Genomic DNA, 16595 nt, shown 5'->3' with positions numbered 1-16595 from the left:
GTGTGCAGGATCAGGAGCTGGAGCCAGGGTGTGCAGGATCAGGAGTCAGGGTGTGCAGGATCAGGAGTCAGGGTGTGCAGGATCAGGATCAGGAGTCAGGGTGTGCAGGATCAGGAGTCAGGGTGTGCAGGATCAGGAGTCAGGGTGTGCAGGATCAGGAGTCAGGGTGTGCAGGATCAGGAGTCAGGGTGTGCAGGATCAGGAGTCAGGGTGTGCAGGATCAGGAGTCAGGGTGTGCAGGATCAGGATCGGGAGTCAGGGTGTGCAGGATCAGGAGTCAGGGTGTGCAGGATCAGGAGTCAGGGTGTGCAGGATCAGGATCGGGAGTCAGGGTGTGCAGGATCATGATTCAGGGTGTGCAGGATCAGGAGCTGGAATCAGGGTGTGCAGGATCAGGAGTTAGGGTGTGCAGGATCAGGAGTCAGGGTGTGCACGATCAGGATCATGAGTCAGGGTGTGCAGGATCAGGATTCAGGGTGTGCAGGATCAGGAGCTGGAGTCAGGGTGTGCAGGATCAGGGGTCAGGGTGTGCAGGTTCAGGAGTCAGGGTGTGCAGGATCAGGATCATGAGTCAGGGTGTGCAGGATCAGGAGTCAGGGTGTGCAGGATCAGGATCAGGAGTCAGAGTGTGCAGGATCAGGATCAGGAGTCAGAGTGTGCAGGATCAGGAGTCAGGGTGTGCGTTATAAGGAGTCAGGGTGTGCGTGCTAAGGAGTCAGGGTGTGCGTGATCAGGATCGGGAGTCAGGGTGTGCAGGATAAGGATCAGGAGTCAATGTGTGCAGGATCAGGAGTCAGGGTGTGCAGGATAAGGATCAGGAGTCAATGTGTGCAGGATCAGGAGTCAGGGTGTGCATGATCAGGATTGGGAGTCAGGGTGTGCAGGATCAGGATCGGGAGTCAGGGTGTGCAGGATCAGGATTCAGGGTGTGCAGGATCAGGAGCTGGAGTCAGGGTGTGCAGGATCAGGAGTCAGGATCAGGATCAGGAGTCAGGGTGTGCAGGATCAGGAGTCAGGTGTGCAGGATCAGGAGTCAGGGTGTGCAGGATCAGGAGTCAGGAGTCAGGGTATGCAGGATCAGGAGTCAGGGTGTGCAGGATCAGGATCGGGAGTCAGGGTGTGCAGGATCAGGAGTCAGGGTGTGCAGGATCAGGAGTCAGGGTGTGCAGGATTAGGAGTCAGGGTGTGCAGGATCAGGAGTCGGGGTGTGCGTGATCAGGATCGGGAGTCAGGGGTGCAAGGATAAGGATCAGGAGTCAATGTGTGTAGGATCAGGAGTCAGGGTGTGCATGATCAGGATCGGGAGTTAGGTGTGCAGGATCATGAGTCAGAGTGTGCAGGATCAGGATCAGGAGTCAGAGTGTGCAGGATCAGGAGTCAGAGTGTGCAGGATCAGGAGTCAGGGTGTGCAGGATAAGGATCAAGAGTCAATGTGTGCAGGATCAGGTGTCAGGGTGCGCATTATCAGGATCAGGAGTCAGGGTGTGCAGGATCAGGTGTCAGGGTGTGCAGGATCAGGAGTCAGGGTGTGCAGGATCAGGATCAGGAGTCAGGGTGTGCAGGATTAGGAGTCAGGGTGTGCAGGATCGGGATCAGGAGTCAGAGTGTGCAGGATCAGGATCAGGAGTCAGAGTGTGCAGGATCAGGAGTCAGGGAGTGCAGGATAAGGATCAGGAGTCAATGTTTGCAGGATCAGGAGTCAGGGTGTGCATGATCAGGATCGGTAGTCAGGGCGTGCAGGATCAGGAGTCAGGGTGTGCAGGATCATGAGTCAGGGTGTGCAGGATCAGGATTCAGGGGTGCAGGATCAGGATATGGAGTCAGGGTGTGCAGGATCAGGTGTCAGGGTGTGCAGGATCAGGAGTCAGGGTGTGCAGGATCAGGATCAGGAGTCAGGGTGTGCAGGATTAGGAGTCAGGGTGTGCAGGATCGGGATCAGGAGTCAGAGTGTGCAGGATCAGGAGTCAGGGTGTGCAGGATCAGGAGTCAGGGTGTGCAGGATCAGGAGTCAGGGTGTGCAGGATCAGGAGTCAGGAGTCAGGGTATGCAGGATCAGGAGTCAGGGTGCAGGATCAGGATCGGGAGTCAGGGTGTGCAGGATCAGGAGTCAGGGTGTGCAGGATCAGGAGTCAGGGTGTGCAGGATCAGGAGCTGGAATCAGGGTGTGCAGGATCAGGAGTAAGGGTGTGCAGGATCAGGATCATGAGTCAGGGTGCAGGATCAGGATTCAGGGTGTGCAGGATCAGGAGCTGGAGTCAGGGTGTGCAGGATCGGGAGTCAGGGTGTGCAGGATCATGATTCAGGGTGTGCAGGATCAGGAGCTGGAATCAGGGTGTGCAGGATCAGGAGTAAGGGTGTGCAGGATCAGGATCATGAGTCAGGGTGTGCAGGATCAGGATTCAGGGTGTGCAGGATCAGGAGCTGGAGTCAGGGTGTGCAGGATCAGGAGTCAGGGTGTGCAGGATCAGGAGTCAGGGTGTGCAGGATCATGATCATGAGTCAGGGTGTGCAGGATCAGGAGTCAGGGTGTGGAGGATCAGGATCAGGAGTCAGAGTGTGCAGGATCAGGATCAGGAGTCAGAGTGTGCAGGATCAGGAGTCAGGGTGTGCGTTATAAGGAGTCAGGGTGTGCGTGCTAAGGAGTCAGGGTGTGCGTGATCAGGATCGGGAGTCAGGGTGTGCAGGATAAGGATCAGGAGTCAATGTTTGCAGGATCAGGAGTCAGGGTGTGCAGGATTAGGATCAGGAGTCAGAGTGTGCAGGATCAGGAGTCAGGGTGTGCAGGATAAGGATCAGGAGTCAATGTGTGCAGGATCAGGCGTCAGGGTGTGCATGATCAGGATTGGGAGTCAGGTGTGCAGGATCAGGATCGGGAGTCAGGGTGTGCAGGATCAGGATTCAGGGTGTGCAGGATCAGGAGCTGGAGTCAGGGTGTGCAGGATCAGGAGTCAGGGTGTGCAGGATCAGGATCAGGAGTCAGGGTGTGCAGGATCAGGAATCAGGGGTGCAGGATCAGGAGTCAGGGTGTGCAGGATCAGGAGTCAGGAGTCAGGGTATGCAGGATCAGGAGTCAGGGTGTGCAGGATCAGGATCGGGAGTCAGGGTGTGCAGGATCAGGAGTCAGGGTGTGCAGGATCAGGAGTCAGGGTGTGCAGGATCAGGAGTCAGGGTGTGCAGGATCAGGAGTCAGGGTGTGCAGGATCAGGAGTCCGGTGTGCATGATCAGGATCGGGAGTCAGGGTGTGCAGGATCAGGAGTCAGAGTGTGCAGGATCAGGATCAGGAGTCAGAGTGTGCAGGATCAGGAGTCAGTGTGTGCAGGATCAGGAGTCAGGGTGTGCAGGATAAGGATCAAGAGTCAATGTGTGCAGGATCAGGTGTCAGGGTGTGCATTATCAGGATCAGGAGTCAGGGTGTGCAGGATCAGGTGTCAGGGTGTGCAGGATCAGGAGTCAGGGTGTGCAGGATCAGGATCAGGAGTCAGGGTGTGCAGGATTAGGAGTCAGGGTGTGCAGGATCGGGATCAGGAGTCAGAGTGTGCAGGATCAGGATCAGGAGTCAATTTTTGCAGGATCAGGAGTCAGGGTGTGCATGATCAGGATCGGTAGTCAGGGTGTGCAGGATCAGGAGTCAGGGTGTGCAGGATCAGGATCGGGAGTCAGGGTGTGCAGGATCAGGATTCAGAGTGTGCAGGATCAGGAGCTGGAGTCAGGGTGTGCAGGATCAGGTGTCAGGGTGTGCAGGATCAGGAGTCAGGGTGTGCAGGATCAGGATCAGGAGTCAGGGTGTGCAGGATTAGGAGTCAGGGTGTGCAGGATCGGGATCAGGAGTCAGAGTGTGCAGGATCAGGATCAGGAGTCAATTTTTGCAGGATCAGGAGTCAGGGTGTGCATGATCAGGATCGGTAGTCAGGGTGTGCAGGATCAGGAGTCAGGGTGTGCAGGATCAGGATCGGGAGTCAGGGTGTGCAGGATCATGATTCAGGGTGTGCAGGATCAGGAGCTGGAGTAAGGGTGTGCAGGATCAGGAGTTAGGGTGTGCAGGATCAGGAGTCAGGGTGTGCAGGATCAGGATCAGGAGTCAGGGTGTGCAGGATCAGGAGCTGGAGTCAGGGTGTGCAGGATCAGGAGTCAGGGTGTGCAGGATCAGGAGTCAGGGTGTGCAGGATCAGGATCATGAGTCAGGGTGTGCAGGATCAGGAGTCAGGGTGTGCAGGATCAGGATCAGGAGTCAGAGAGTGCAGGATCAGGATCAGGAGTCAGAGTGTGCAGGATCAGGAGTCAGGGTGTGCAGGATTAGGAGTCAGGGTGTGCAGGATCGGGATCAGGAGTCAGAGTGTGCAGGATCAGGATCAGGAGTCAATTTTTGCAGGATCAGGAGTCAGGGTGTGCATGATCAGGAGTCAGGGTGTGCAGGATAAGGATCAAGAGTCAATGTGTGCAGGATCAGGATCAGGAGTCAGAGTGTGCAGGATCAGGAGTCAGTGTGTGCAGGATCAGGAGTCAGGTGTGCAGGATCAGGATCAAGAGTCAATGTGTGCAGGATCAGGTGTCAGGGTGTGCATTATCAGGATCAGGAGTCAGGGTGTGCAGGATCAGGTGTCAGGGTGTGCAGGATCAGGAGTCAGGGTGTGCAGGATAAGGATCAGGAGTCAATGTTTGCAGGATCAGGAGTCAGGGTGTGCATGATCAGGAGCTGGTAGTCAGGGCGTGCAGGATCAGGAGTCAGGGTGTGCAGGATCATGAGTCAGGGTGTGCAGGATCAGGATTCAGAGTGTGCAGGATCAGGAGCTGGAGTCAGGGTGTGCAGGATCAGGTGTCAGGGTGTGCAGGATCAGGAGTCAGGGTGTGCAGGATCAGGATCAGGAGTCAGGGTGTGCAGGATTAGGAGTCAGGGTGTGCAGGATCGGGATCAGGAGTCAGAGTGTGCAGGATCAGGATCAGGAGTCAATTTTTGCAGGATCAGGAGTCAGGGTGTGCATGATCAGGATCAGGAGTCAGGGTGTGCAGGATCAGGAGTCAGGGTGTGCAGGATCAGGATCGGGAGTCAGGGTGTGCAGGATCATGATTCAGGGTGTGCAGGATCAGGAGCTGGAGTCAGGGTGTGCAGGATCAGGAGTCAGGGTGTGCAGGATCAGGAGTCAGGGGTGTGCAGGATCAGGATCAGGAGTCAGGGTGTGCAGGATCAGGGTGTGCAGGCTGGAGTCAGGGTGTGCAGGATCAGGAGTCAGGGGTGTGCAGGATCAGGAGTCAGGGTGTGCAGGATCAGGATCAGGAGTCAGGGTGTGCAGGATCAGGAGTCAGGGTGTGCAGGATCAGGAGTCAGGAGGGTGTGCAGGATCAGAGATCAGGAGTCAGGAGTGTGCAGGATCAGGAGTCAGGGTGTGCAGGATTCAGGAGTCAGGGTGTGCAGGATCAGGGATCAGGAGGAGTGTGCAGGATCAGGATCAGGGTGTGCAGGATCAGGAGTCAGGGTGTGCAGGATCAGGATCTGGAGTCAGGGTGTGCAGGATCAGGAGTCAGGGTGTGCAGGATCAGGATCGGGAGTCAGGGTGTGCAGGATCAGGAGTCAGGGTGTGCAGGATCAGGAGCTGGAGTCAGGGTGTGCAGGATCAGGAGTCAGGGTGTGCAGGATCAGGAGTCAGGGTGTGCAGGATCAGGATCAGGAGTCAGGGGTGCAGGATTAGGAGTCAGGGTGTGCAGGATCAGGATCAGGAGTCAGAGTGTGCAGGATCAGGATCAGGAGTCAATTTTTGCAGGATCAGGAGTCAGGGTGTGCATGATCAGGATCGGAGTCAGGGTGTGCAGGATCAGGAGTCAGGGTGTGCAGGATCAGGATCGGGAGTCAGGGTGTGCAGGATCAGGATTCAGGGTGTGCAGGATCAGGAGCTGGAGTCAGGGTGTGCAGGATCAGGAGTTAGGGTGTGCAGGATCAGGAGTCAGGGTGTGCAGGATCAGGGAGTCAGGGGTGTGCAGGATCAGGAGTCAGGGTGTGCAGGATCAGGAGTCAGGGTGTGCAGGATCAGGAGTCAGGGTGTGCAGGGTGTGCAGGATCAGGATCAGGAGTCAGGGTGTGCAGGATCAGGAGTCAGGGTGTGCAGGATCAGGATCAGGAGTCAGGGTGTGCAGGATCAGGAGTCAGGGTGTGCAGGATCAGGAGTCAGGGTGTGCAGGAGGATTAGGAGTCAGGGTGTGCAGGATCGGGATCAGGAGTCAGAGTGTGCAGGATCAGGATCAGGAGTCAATTTTGCAGGATCAGGAGTCAGGGTGTGCATGATCAGGATCAGGGAGTCAGGGTGTGCAGGATCAGGAGTCAGGGTGTGCAGGATCAGGATCGGGAGTCAGGGTGTGCAGGATCAGGATTCAGGTGTGCAGGATCAGGAGCTGGAGTCAGGGTGTGCAGGATCAGGTGTCAGGGTGTGCAGGATCAGGAGTCAGGGTGTGCAGGATCAGGATCAGGAGTCAGGGTGTGGTGGATCAGGATCAGGAGTCAGGGTGTGCAGGATCAGGATCAGGAGTCAGGTGTGCAGGATCAGGATCAGGAGTCAATTTTTGCAGGATCAGGAGTCAGGTGTGCAGGATCAGGATCAGGATCAGGAGTCAGGGTGTGCAGGATCAGGAGTCAGGGTGTGCAGGATCAGGATCGGGAGTCAGGAGTCAGGTGTCAGGATCAGATTCAGGTGTGCAGGATCAGGAGCTGGAGTCAGGAGTCAGGGTGTGCAGGATCAGGAGTTGCAGGTGTGCAGGATCAGGAGTCAGGGTGTGCAGGATCAGGATCAGGAGTCAGGGTGCAGGTGCAGGATCAGGAGCTGGAGTCAGGGTGTGAGGATCAGAGTCAGGGGTGTGCAGGATCAGGAGTCAGGGTGTGCAGGATCAGGAGTCAGGGTGTGAGTCAGGAGTCAGGGTGCAGGATCAGGAGTCAGGGTGTGCAGGATCAGGATCAGGAGTCAGGGTGTGCAGGATCAGGATCAGGAGTCAGGGTGTGCAGGATCAGGAGTCAGGGTGTGCAGGATCAGGATCAGGAGTCAGTCAGGGTGTTGGATCAGGAGTCAGGGAGTCAGGGTTGTGCAGGATCAGGAGTCAGGGTGTGCAGGCAGGAGTCAGGGTGTGCAGGATCAGGAGTCAGGAGATCAGGGTGTGCAGGATCAGGAGTCAGGGTGTGCAGGATCAGGATCAGGAGTCAGGGTGTGCAGGATCAGGATCAGGGGAGTCAGGGTGTGCAGGATCAGGATTCAGGGTGTGCAGGCAGGATCAGGAGCTGGAGTCAGGGTGTGCAGGATCAGGAGTCAGGGTGTGCAGGATCAGGAGTCAGGGTGTGCAGGATCAGGAGTCAGGGTGTGCAGGATCAGGAGTCAGGGTGTGCAGGATCAGGATCGGGAGTCAGGGTGTGCAGGATCAGGATCAGGAGTCAGGGTGTGCAGGATCAGGATCAGGGAGCAGGATGGAGTCAGGTGTGCAGGATCAGGATCGGGATTCAGGGTGTGCAGGATCAGGAGTCAGGGTGTGCAGGATCAGGAGCAGGATCAGGAGTCAAGTCAGGGTGTGCAGGATCAGGAGTCAGGGTGTGCAGAGATCAGGATCAGGAGTCAGGGAGTCAGGTGTGCAGGATCAGGAGTCAGGGTGGATCAGGATCAGGAGTCAGGGTGTGCAGGGATCAGGATGCAGGATCAGGTCAGGGTGTGCAGGATCAGGATCAGCAGTCAATGTGTGCAGGATCAGGAGTCAGGGTGTGCATGATCAGGATCAGGAGTCAGGGTGTGCAGGATCAGGAGTCAGGGTGTGCAGGATCAGGAGTCAGGGTGTGCAGGATCAGGAGTCAGGGAGTCAGGGTGTGCAGGATCAGGAGTCAGGAGTCAGGGTGTGCAGGATCAGGAGTCAGGGTGTGCAGGATCCAGGAGCTGGAGTCAGGAGTCAGGGTGTGTCAGGATCAGGATCAGGAGTCAGGGTGTGCAGGATCAGGAGTCAGGGTGTGCAGGATCAGGATCAGGAGTCAGGGTGTGCAGGATCAGGATTCAGGGTGTGCAGGATCAGGAGCTGGAGTCAGGGTGTGCAGGATCAGGAGTCAGGGTGTGCAGGATCAGGAGTCAGGGTGTGCAGGATCAGGATCAGGAGTCAGGGTGTGCAGGATCAGGAGTCAGGAGTCAGGATGCAGGATCAGGAGTCAGGGTGTGCAGGATCAGGAGTCAGGGTGTGCAGGATCAGGAGTCAGGAGTCAGGGTGTGCAGGATCAGGAGTCAGGGTGTGCAGGATCAGGAGTCAGAGTCAGGAGTCAGGGTGTGCAGGATCAGGATCAGGAGTCAGAGTGTGCAGGATCAGGAGTCAGGGTTGCAGGATCAGGATCAGGAGTCAGGTGTGCAGGTGCAGGATCAGGTGTGGGATCAGGAGTCAGGGGTGTGCAGGATCAGGATCAGGAGTGCAGGATCAGGAGTCAGGATCAGGAGGAGTCAGGGTGTGCAGGATCAGGAGTCAGGGTGTGCAGGATCAGGATCGGGAGTCAGGGTGTGCAGGATCAGGATTCAGGGTGTCAGGATCAGGAGCAGGATCAGGAGTCAGGGTGTGCAGGATCAGGAGTCAGGGTGTGCAGGATCAGGAGTCAGGGTGTGCAGGATCAGGATCAGGAGTCAGGGTGTGCAGGATCAGGAGTCAGGGGTGTGCAGGATCAGGAGCTGGAGTCAGGGTGTGCAGGATCAGGAGTCAGGGTGTGCAGGATCAGGATCAGGAGTCAGGGTCAGGTGTGCAGGATCAGGAGTCAGGGTGTGCAGGATCAGGAGTCAGGGTGTGCAGGATCAGGAGTCAGGGTGTGAGTCAGTCAGGGGTGTGCAGGATCAGGAGTCAGGGTGTGCAGGATCAGGATCAGGAGTCAGGGTTTGCAGGATCAGGAGTCAGGGTGTGCAGGATCAGGAGTCAGGGTGTGATGCAGGATCAGGAGTCAGGTTTGCAGGATCAGGAGTGTGCATGATGTCAGGATCAGGAGTCAGGGTGTGCAGGATCAGGAGTCAGGGTGTGCAGGATCAGTCAGGGTGTGCAGGAGGATCAGGAGTCAGGGTGTGCAGGATCAGGAGTCAGGGTGTGCAGGATCAGGAGTCAGGGTGTGCAGGATCAGGAGTCAGGGTGTGCAGGATCAGGATCAGGAGTCAGGGTGTGCAGGATCAGGAGTCAGGGTGTGCAGGATCAGGAGTCAGGAGTCAGTCAGTGTGCAGGATCAGGATCAGGAGTCAGGGGAGTCAGGAGTCTGGGTGTGCAGGATCAGGAGTCAGGGTGTGCAGGATCAGGATCAGGAGTCAGGGTGTGCGGGTGCAGGAGTCAGGAGTCAGAGTGATCAGGATCAGGAGTCAGGGTGTGCAGGATCAGGAGTCAGGATAAGGAGTCAGGGTGTGCATCAGGGTGTGCAGGATCAGGAGTCAGGTGTGCAGGATCAGGAGTCAGGGTGTGCAGGATCAGGAGTCAGGTGTGCAGGATCAGGATCAGGAGTCAGGGTGTGCAGGATCAGGAGTCAGGGTTTGCAGGAGTCAGGGTGTGCAGGATCAGGAGTCAGGGTGTGCAGGATCAGGAGTCTGGAGTCAGGGTGTGCAGGATCAGGAGTCAGGGTGTGCAGGATCAGGAGTCAGGGTGTGCAGGATCAGGATCAGGAGTCAGGGTGTGCAGGATCAGGAGTCAGGGTGTGCAGGATCAGGAGCTGGAGTCAGGGTGTGCAGGATCAGGAGGGTGTGCAGGATCAGGAGTCAGGGTGTGCAGGATCAGGAGTCAGGGTGTGCAGGATCAGGAGTCAGGGTGTGCAGGATCAGGAGTCAGGGTGTGCAGGATCAGGAGTCAGGGTGTGCAGGTCAGGAGTCAGGGTGTGCAGGATCAGGAGTCAGGGTGTGCAGGATCAGGAGTCAGGGTGTGCAGGATCAGGAGTCAGGGTGTGCAGGATCAGGAGTCAGGGTTTTCAGGATCGGGAGTCAGGATCAGGAGTCTGGGTGTGCAGGATCAGGAGTCAGGGTGTGCATGATCAGGAGTCAGGGTGTGCAGGATCAGGATCTGGGTGGAGTCAGGGTGTGCAGGGGATCAGGATCAGGAGTCAGGGTGTGCGGGATCAGGATCAGGAGTCAGGGTGTGCAGGATCAGGAGTCAGGGTGTGCAGGATCAGGAGTCAGGGTGTGCAGGATCAGGAGTCAGGGTGTGCAGGATCAGGAGTCGGGGTGTGCAGGATCAGGAGTCAGGGTGTGCAGGATCAGGAGTCAGGGTGTGCAGGATCAGGAGTCAGGGTGTGCAGGATCAGGAGTCAGGGTGTGCAGGATCAGGAGTCAGGAGCTGAATAAAGACCTCTCACACATCACAGAGAGAAACACTAACTCTCTGAATGGACCTCTGTTGCAGTTGCTGAATAAAGACCTCTCACACACTCTTATACGCACACTCACGCTCTCATACACACATTGTTAACCGCTGCTGATTATGTGGTTCTCATCAGTACTCGAACCGGGGCCAAAATGGTGACTTTATATAGAACCAACCTACTTACCAGTAGGTCCTAGTCCCCTGCTCCCCAACCCTCCTTTCCTATAAATATCATAGGTGGCCCGCTTCTGTTAAATATTATACATTCATTGTAATTCTGCTGAATGGGGATCAAGAAGACTGGTGGGGGTTGTTGCATCATAAAATGAACCATTTTTTTCTCAATAGAGTTGAAGCTGAGGATGGAGATGGATGGGGAGGTCTATCCCCTCTCTCATCGTCACTCAATGCCTAGGTTTACCTCCACTGTACTCACACTCTACCATACCCTTGTCTGCACATTATGCTCTGAATCTATTATACCACACCCAGAAATCTGTTCCATTTATTCTCTGTTCCCAACGCACTAGACGACCAGTTCTTATAGCCTTTAGCCATACCCTCATCCTACTCCTCCTCTGTTCCTCTGGTGATGTAGAGGTTAACCCAGGCCCTGTGTTTCCCCAGGCATTCTCATTTGTTGACTTCTGCAACCGTAAAAGCCTTGGGTTCATGCATGTTAACATCAGAAGCCTCCTCCCTAAGTTTGTTTTATTCAATGCTTTAGCACACTCCGCCCATCCTGATGTCCTAGCCGTGTCTGAGTCCTGGCTTAGGAAGGCCATCTTTAAAAAAAATCTGAAATTTCCATCCCCAATTACAACATTTTCCATCAAGATAGAACTGCTTAAGGGGGCGAAGTTGCAATCTACTGTAGAGATAGCCTGCAGAATTCTGTCATACTATCCAGGTCTATGCCCAAACAGTTCGAGCAGATTCTACTTTTTTCTACTTTAAAAAAATCCATCTCTCCAGAAATAAGTCCCTCACTGTTGCCGCTTGTTATAGACCGCCCTTCAGCTCCCAGCTGTGCCCTGGACACCATATCTGAATTGATTGCCCCCCATCTATCATCTGAGTTCGTTCTATTAGCTGACCTAAACTGGGATATGCTTAAAACCTCTTCTGGCTAGGGGGCGGTATTTTCATGTTCGGATGAACTTGCGGTCAAATTACCTCCACTCATCACTGGCGGATGAACCTGCGGTCAAATTACCTCCACTCATCACTGGCAAATGCTCCCTAAAACAACTTCTGTGAGCAGGCCTTTCTAATCGACCTGGCCCAGGTATCCTGGAAGGATGCTGACCTCATCCCGTCAGTAGAGGATGCTTGGTTGTTCTTTAAAAGTGCTTTCCTCACCATCTTAAATAAGCATGCCTCTTTCAAAAAATGTAGAACTAAGAACAGTTTTAGCCCTTGGTTCACTCCAGACTTGACTGCCCTTGACCAGCACAAAAACATCCTGTGGCATACTAGCATCGCATAGTCCCAGCGATATGCAACTTTTCAGGGAAGTCAGGAAGTCAGAAACCAATATACACAGTCAGTTCGGAAAGCAAAGGCAAGATTTTTCAAACAGAAATTTGCTTCCTGTGGCACTAATTCCAAAACGTTTTGGGACACTGTAAAGTCCATGGAGAATAAGAGCATCTCCTCCCAGCTGCCCACTGCACTGAAGCTAGGAAACACTTTCACCACCGATAATCCACAAAAATTGAGAATTTCAATAAGCATTTCTCTACGGCTGGCCATGCTTTCCACCTGGCTACCCCAACCCCGGTCATCAGCTCTGCACCCCCCATAGTAACTTGCCCAAGCCTCCCCATATCCTTCACCCAAATCCAGATAGCTGATGTTCTGAAAGAGCGGCAAAATCTGGACCCCTACAAATCAGCTAGGCTAGACAATCTGGACCCTTTCTTTCTAAGATTATCCTCCGCAAATTGTTGCAACCCTTATTACTAGTCTGTTCAAACTCTCTTTCATATCATCTGAGATTCCCAAAGATTAGAAAGCTGCCGTGGTCATCCCCCTCTTCAAAGGGGGAGACACTCTAGACCCAAACTGCTACAGACCTATATCTATCCTACCCTGCCTATCTAAGGTCTTTGAAAGCCAAGATAAACAGATCACCGACCAATTCGAATCCCACCGTACCTTCTCCGCTATGCAATCTGGTTTGGGTGGACCTCAGCCACGCTCAAGGTCCTAAACGATATCATAACCGCCATAGACAAAAGACAATACTGTGCAGCCATATTCATCATCCTGGTCAAGGCTTTCGACTCCTTTAATCACCACATTCTTATCGGCAGACTCAACAGCCTTGTTTTCTCTAATGACTGCCTAACCTGGTTCACCAACTACTTCTCAGACAGAGTTCATTATGTCAAATCGGAGGGCCTGTTGTTCAATTCTCGTGCCAACTCTTTTCTGATCGATTAAAGAGCATGCATTTAGTTTTACTTGCATTTAAGAGCAGTTGGAGGCCACGGAAGGAGTGTTGTAAGGCATTGAAGCTCATCTAGAAGTCAGTTAACACAGTGTCCAAAAAAGGGCCATAAGTATAGAGAATGGTGTCATCTGCGTTGCCCGTACTTCTACTCAACAAATTGGATGCAGTCTATCACAGTGCCATCCGCTTTGTCACCAAAGCCCCATATACTACCCACCGCTGTGACCTGTATGCTCTCGTTGACTTGCCCTCGCTTCATATTCGTCGCCAATCCCAGGTCAATCCCAGAAGTCTTTGCTAGGTAAAGCCCCACCTTATCTCAGTTCACTGGTCAACATAGCAGCACCCACCTGTAGTACGCGCTCCAGCAGGTATATTTCACTGGTCACCCCCAAAGCCAATACCTCTTTTGGCCACCTTTCCTTCCACTTCTCTGCTGGCATTGACAGGAACTAATTTCAAAAATCACTGGAGACTCATATCTCCCTCTCTAACTTTGAGCACCAGCTGTCAGAGCAGCTCACAGATCACTGCACCTGAACATAGCCCATCTGTAAACAGCCCATCCAATCTACCTCATCTCCACACTGCTATTTATTTATTTTGCTCCTTGGCACCCCAGTATCTCTACTTGCTCATTCATCTTCTGCACATCTATCACTCCAGTGTTTAATTGCTAAATTGTAATCATTTCGCCACTATGGCCTATTTATTGCCTTACCTCCCTTATCTTACCTCATTTGCACACACTGTATATAGACTTTTATATTGTGTTATTGACTGTATGTTTGTTTATTCCATGTGTAACTCTGTTGTTTTTGTCGCACTGCTTTACTTTATCTTGGGCAGGTCGCAGTTGCAAATGAGAACTTGTTCTCAACTAGCCTACCTGGTTAAATAAAAGGTGAAATAAAAATATAAAATATATATTTAAAAAATGGTTCCAGTTTGAAGCTTTGTCTTGAGTGGGCAGCTTGATGAAAGCCAGTCAATATTTAGGTCTCCCAGAAAATATACTGCTCTGTTTATATCAAATACATTATCAAGCACACATATTATCCAGATAATGACAAACAGAAAGCCAAAAGGTTTGTTTTATCCCACCCAGATCACAGGTAGGTTAACTACAGTCAGATACTACACTATGACCTGCTGTCCGCTTACATTTATAATAAATAATGACCAGTACGTTAACTACAGTCAGATACTCCACTATGACCTGCTGTCTCCTTACATTTATAATAAATAATGACCAGTACGTTAACTACAGTCAGATACTCCACTATGACCTGCTGTCTCCTTACATTTATAATAAATAATGACCAGTACGTTAACTACAGTCAGATACTCCACTATGACCTGCTGTCTCCTTACATTTATAATAAATAATGACCAGTAGGTTAACTACAGTCAGTTACTACACTATGACCTCCTGTCTCCTTACATTAGATAATAAATAATGACCAGTAGGTTAACTACAGTCAGTTACTACACTATGACCTGCTGTCTCCTTACATTAGATAATAAATAATGACCAGTAGGTTAACTACAGTCAGATACTCCACTATGACCTGCCGTCTCCCTTTATTAGAGAATAAATAATGACCAGTAGGTTAACTACAGTCAGATACTCCACTATGACCTGCTGTGTCCTTACATTAGATAATAAATAATGACCAGTAGGTTAACTACAGTCAGATACTCCACTATGACCTGCTGTCTCCTTACATTAGAGAATGAATAATGACCTTTAGGTTAACTACAGTCAGTTACTACACTATGACCTGCTGTCTCCCTACTCCCTAAATTAGAGAGGAAACAATGAGTCATTCTTATTTTGGCAGGGGATGTAGCAACCGCCAATAACAGTAAGTCAGCAGAGAATGTAACATAGCGATAGCATGATCAAAGAACACATTTTAAGCAGTATGTAGTTATGGAATAAATGTGAAAAGATACTATGATGTTAAATTACTAGATAATATGTTTATTTTTATATTTATTTAACTAGGCAAGTCAGTTAAGAACAAATTCTTATATTCAATGACAGCCTAGGAACAGTGGGTTAACTGCCTGTTCAGGGGCAGAATGACAGATTTGTACCTTGTCAGCTCGGGGTTTGAACTTGCAACCTTCCGGTTACGAGTCCAACTCTCTAACCACTAGGCTACCCTGCCACCCTGTGTCTGAATGGAGGTCCTAAAAAGGTCCTAAAAAACATCTTCACAAGATACGTGAATGCCAATGGTGGAGGTGTTGCCTTTTATGCTCAGAGTCATTTTCCTGTAAAGCTATGAGAGGACCTCATGTTAAATGGCTGTTGAAGTAATAAAGCTACAGGTTCACCTGCCTCACCTAAAGCCCAGTATTCACTTACCTTTGATGATCTTTATCAGAATGCACTCCCAGGAATCGCAGTTCCACAATAAAGGCTTGTTTTGTTCGATAATGTCCGTCATTTATGTCCATTTATGTCCAATAGATTCTTTTTTTAGGGCGTTTGGTAAACAAACCAAAATCGAGTTCAGGTCCAGTAGGACGGAAAGTTCAAAAAGTTATATTACAGGTCGAAGAAACTTGTCAAACTAAGTATAGAATCAATCTTTAGGATGTTTTTATCATAAATGTTCAATAATGTTCCAACTGGAGAATTCCATTGTCTGTAGAAAAGCAATGGAACGAGAGATACCTCTCATTTGAAACCGTGTGACTGAGAACGAGGCTGCAGGCAGACCCCTTAGTCAAACAGCTCCCATCCGGCCCCCCTTCACAGTAGAAGCCTGAAACAACGTTCTAAAGACAGTTGACATCTAGTGGAAGCCTTAGGAAGTGCAACATAACCCATATCCCACTGTGAATTTGATAGGGTCTGAGTTGGAAATACTACAAACCTCAGATTTCCCACTTCCTGTTTGGAGTGGCAGGTTTTGCCTGCCATATGAGTTATGTTATAGTCACAGACATCATTCAAACAGTTTTAGAAACTTTAGAATGTTTTCTATCCAATACTAATAATAATATGCATATATTAGCATCTGGGACTGAGTAGGAGGCAGTTCACTCTGGGCATGCTATTCATCCAAAAGTGAAAATGCTGCCCCCTATCCCAAATAATTAATGTATCTCTAAATTGGCCCCATGGCTTAGCTAGCTAATTAATGTGTCTCTAAAATGGCCCCATGGCTTAGCTAGTTAATGTGTCTCTAAAATGCCCCCATGGCTTAGCTAGTTAATGTGTCTCTAAAATGGCCCCATGGTTGGCTAGTTAATGTGTCTATAAAATGGCCCCATAGCTAAGTTAGTTAATGTGTCTATAAAATGGCTCCATAGCTAAGCTAGTTAATATGTCTATAAAATGGCCCCATGGCTAAGCTAGTTAATGATTCACTAAAATGGCCCCATAGCTCAGTTAGTTATTGATTCTCTAAAATGGCCCCATAGCTCAGCTAGTTAATGATTCTCTAAAATGGCCCCATAGCTCAGTTAGTTAATGATTCTCTAAAATGGCCCATAGCTCAGTTAGTTATTGATTCTCTAAAATGGCCCCATAGCTCAGCTAGTTAATGATTCTCTAAAATGGCCCCATAGCTCAGTAAGTTAATGATTCTCTGAAATGCCCCCATAGCTCAGTTAGTTATTGATTCTCTAAAATGCCCCCATAGCTAAGTTAGTTAATGATTCTCTAAAATGCCCCCATAGCTCAGTTAGTTAATGATTCTCTAAAATGCCCCCATAGCTCAGTTAGTTAATGATTCTAAAATCTAGTTAGTTAATGATTCTCTAAAATGCCCCCATAGCTCAGTTAGTTAATGATTCTCT

The sequence above is a fragment of the Oncorhynchus tshawytscha genome, linkage group LG02 (assembly GCF_018296145.1).
Source record: "Oncorhynchus tshawytscha isolate Ot180627B linkage group LG02, Otsh_v2.0, whole genome shotgun sequence".
In the NCBI taxonomy this organism is placed as follows: domain Eukaryota; kingdom Metazoa; phylum Chordata; class Actinopteri; order Salmoniformes; family Salmonidae; genus Oncorhynchus; species Oncorhynchus tshawytscha.
Note: the sequence above shows the minus strand (reverse complement) of the source record.